The following is a 4,274-nucleotide window of genomic DNA, read 5'->3' on the forward strand; positions in this document are numbered from 1 at the left end:
GATCCTCTTTGGGGAGAAGGAAAAGGTCATCATAGCTTTAATGTAATGTTCCAGAATCACGTTCCCATGAGGTCCGAGTTCAGGCACTTAGACACGAATGCCTAACCCAGTAATATGGGAGACACTGCGGAAAAGGGTGTCTTGGGTGAGCAGGGAGAGAAACAGCAAACAAGTCAAGTCAGTTGGCCCTCAGAGGCTTGTCTAGAGCACCAAGTGATGAAATACCAGATAGTGGGATGGCTCTCCACTGAAACAAAATATTCCAGCCATATTTTGCTACTTTCTATTTTCCTCATTAATTTACAATTCATCTTACACTCCCAAAGCCCATTTAGAAATTTACCATTAACTCTTGGGGGGGAAAGGATGTGTAATGATATTTTTGGATCTCTGGATTTTGTGTCAGTAAAGGAATAATTACTATTTAAAATGTATTTATTTAGAGGAGGCACATTAGTGTAGATGTCTAGGATACCACAGGTTTTTAAAATATTCTTTGTATGTTTATCTAAGTTGACTGAATACAATAGACCCTACTGTAGTTTGTCAAATATCACGGATTACACCATTTGTGTGGGATTAGCTGTAAAGTATACTGCTGTTAATCTTGTTCAGAATAGTGAACTGGTAGCCAAAAATACATGTATCACAGATGTTAGCTAGAATTTAAACAACGCAGTCCAAGTACTATAGAAGTTCTTCTGCTAAATTAGTAGACTAAAGAATATTATACCTTAAGCCAGTGGGAGCAGCACCTTTTCCTTTGGTAGCCAGATCTCAGGACTAGTGAACAGTGCCAGTTTAATACTTTGGATTTACAACTGTTCTCTGGTTATTGCAATACAGACTAATGTGAATCCCTGATTTCCTTAATGCTACTTAACGGAAGAGGGGGTAGTAAAGTGTGCACAGGAAAGAAATGTAGTCTTGTTAAGCAGAGGCAGTCCCAATTTATAAGCTGATCATTTTGTGAAACTTTCAGTTGATTATTTGCAACCTGAAATGTATTTCCTGTTACAAACGGGGCTATACATGGTGGTTAGGCCCCCAGACCAGCTAGAAAAGATGATTAAACCCATAGTTTAGCTGACATTGGATAATATAACAAGATTGTTAAAGAACCTAACCACTAAACATAATGTTGTTTCTAGGGGTATTTGTTCAGAGTTGCCAAGAATATGTCATTCCTGTTGTTAGTGGATTCTGGGTCGCCCAGCGCAGCGACACACACCTGCTGGATGACGGGCGTAGGGGCACCCCCATCTGAAGGCGACCAGAGTGGCCTGAAGCAGGGTCTCCAGCAGAGGAGGGGGAGGGCAAGCCCGGGGCCACCAGAGAACCCAGTGTAGGCAGAGTGAGAAGGAGGATGAGGGGCCTCTTGTGAGTTGTAAACCACAGGGACCTTCCTCAGCTGATACCTTCTTTTCTCTGGAGGTGACAGGTTTGGCCTGTCTGCTTCTCTGATAGGACCTTGTGCTCCTATAGTTCATCTCCTTTCCTGCCCACTGCACACACACAAAAGGATGTTGTTGCATAGCATCTCCCACATGCCAGTCAGTCATTGGAACCAGCATACAGCACTTGTAATGGGTTCGGTGCTAGTAAATCGTGTTTTCACTGCCCAGTTATCAGCTGGGGGTGGAAAAGCTTTCTACCACTTTCCTTTTTCTACATTTGCACATCCTGTAGAGAAAGGCGCACCTGGGTGATGTAATGGTTACAGGCTTGGGGTGGACAAAGGACTGTGGTAGGATTCCCTGGTGTTTCAGAGGACAGCAGAGACAGTTACCCCAGAATGGATGTTTTCCTGAAGTTGGACTCGAGCCTCTAGGCCAGTGGTTCTCAAAGTGTGGCCCCCAGAGCAGCAGCACCTGGAACTTGTTGGAATGCAAACTCTCAGGCCTCACCCCAGACCCAGTGAAAGCGGAAGCTGGGGGGTTGGAGGAGCTAACAAGCCCTCCTTGGGGTCACAGTAGCACTGAGCCAGTTAACTCCCCTTTGTTCTCCCATTAGTCCTACCCAGAGGAGGGTTCAGAGGACTCCCTGGACGAGAAATGGGAAGCAGGACTTGGGGCAGGAACTGGCCCCAGCCCGGGTGCCTCCTCCCCTCCCACTGGCACGGCTACTGCAGGTGCTTGTTGTATGGAGGCTGCTTGCACTTTATATAACTTTGGGCTGAGGCATAACGAGGACACATTTTTTAATGCTGTGAAAAGTGAGGTGTTACTGTGTTGTTGTGGTGGTTTTTTTTTTTTTTTCATTTGTTTGGTGTGTTTTTTTCAGGGGAGTTGAAAGAACAGACCCTTTGTAAACGCAGCCTTAGAGGAATTACTGAGTTCATGCCAGGATAAGTTCTGCAGAATGTTGGGTCATTGGGTGGTGATCCATCCTGTCCTCTTGTTAAAGTGAATTCCTTGCTGAGAGGTCTGCACTGACTGTGGAGCTGCAAACTGCTTTGAAAAGAATGCAGCGCTCAGTGTATCAGAAGGCCGGGCGGCACCGCTGAGTGGGGTGGGGAGGAGGTCAGTGATGTGATCAGATATTTTATGCCTTAAAGCAAAAGCCATTAGTTCCTCTCAGTTTGTCAATACAAACAGCTTGAGGCTTAGAAAGGGCATAAGGATATAATTCCTCCATTCCAGTGCATAGTAAACTTCCAACCACTTTCAAAACAAAGGAGATGCAGACTCTAGCATTTAGCAATGCTAACAACTGATTTCCTTAGGGATGGCAGATCTGAGAATCCTTTAGCAACAGAACATACGTCCTTTAAAATCCAGTTTATTATTTATGATATCAGGCTTTCAGGTACAACTTGGGGGTAGGTTGGCTAACAGCTAAAAAAGTATCACCGTATCTAAAAGGGAACGTTCTCAGAAAATACGTAAAATTCACAAGGCTTAGGCATTCTCTTTTTGGGTTTTCTCAGAGAAAGGGCAGTGAAACTGGGCCCATCTGTGTACAGGCTTGAATTTGTGTGTTTAAAGAAGTATCTATGCAGCTGAGGCTTATTGTAGGAAATACTTCATTTGTATGTAAATATCCTGTAAATAAATAGGAGGCTGTATATTTTTGCAGTTGTTGACTCACTGAAATAGAAGTCTCTATCGTCTGCATATCAAGAATAAAAGTTTTCATAGATATTAGTGGGGTTTGGGGGGAATTAGAAAAATTTACATTCTCTGCCAGGTAACATAGTGCTCTCAATGTAAACCTGGAATCTAAAAATCTTACTTAATTGTTTAGAAAGAGAAGTGTCGAAGCAATAGTAGTGTTGATTTCATTAAGATCAATCATTTAAAAGATATTAAGGTCAATTATTTAAAAGCTAGTCCTCTGAGCTACAACTAAGGAATATTAGACCTAAATTATTATCTATAGAAATAGATACACCCAAAATGACACACTATTTTTTCATAACACTCTTGCACTCTCAACACTGATACCACTGCACAGTATTTATAAAAACAAGTTGGAAAGGAGAATGTTTTTATTTTTTTCAAAATTGAATTGCTCCATTTCCCAAACTTTGGGATCTTGGGAAAGGGGAAAGAATCTGAACATTAACTAGGAGCACAAATTTGAAGGAGGGGAAAAAACACACATCACTTTATCAAGCTTTTGAAAGTCTTGCATGTTTGCCTTATATTTTCAGTATTGACCCCAAGACTGTCTTAAGTCATCTTTTCCCCAAACATGTCAATCTTCCTCATTGGGATGTAGTCCACTCTCGGGTCCGGTGTATTTCAGACTTCATCTAAGTCCAGTACATGCAGCACACCACTCTTTTATTAATGTAAAAACCTTGTAAATGAATTTTAGAGCAATGACTTAAGTGAGTCACAAGTCACCAAACTGCTATTCATGCTTAATCAAATAGAGGGTTTTTCCCCCCCAGGAGGTGGTGTAAATAAAGAAATGTAAGAGGTTCTGTTCTATAACTGTTCTATTAACATGGTTTTTAAACATTAAAAACATGAACTAAAAGTATTTATGAATTTTGTGTTTATTTGTGGGGGGGAATGCTGTACTAAAAGAGAGGGGCCATTGGAGTACTTACTACCCACACTATTCAGAGTTCTTGGGGACAGATTTGCACACATTGGTCAGCATTCTGGAACACTGGAAGCTTATATTTAAAATGTGCTTCTGATAGTGATCTATCTGGTCTGAAACATATTACGTATTTCTCCATAATCAGAGTAGGTTGACAATTACATTTTAAACTCATGCTCATATTTACAGGTATGCTTTGTGCTATGTTGTAGGAGGGA

Source organism: Myotis davidii, unplaced genomic scaffold, assembly GCF_000327345.1.
Source record: "Myotis davidii unplaced genomic scaffold, ASM32734v1 scaffold290, whole genome shotgun sequence".
NCBI classification, from domain to species: domain Eukaryota; kingdom Metazoa; phylum Chordata; class Mammalia; order Chiroptera; family Vespertilionidae; genus Myotis; species Myotis davidii.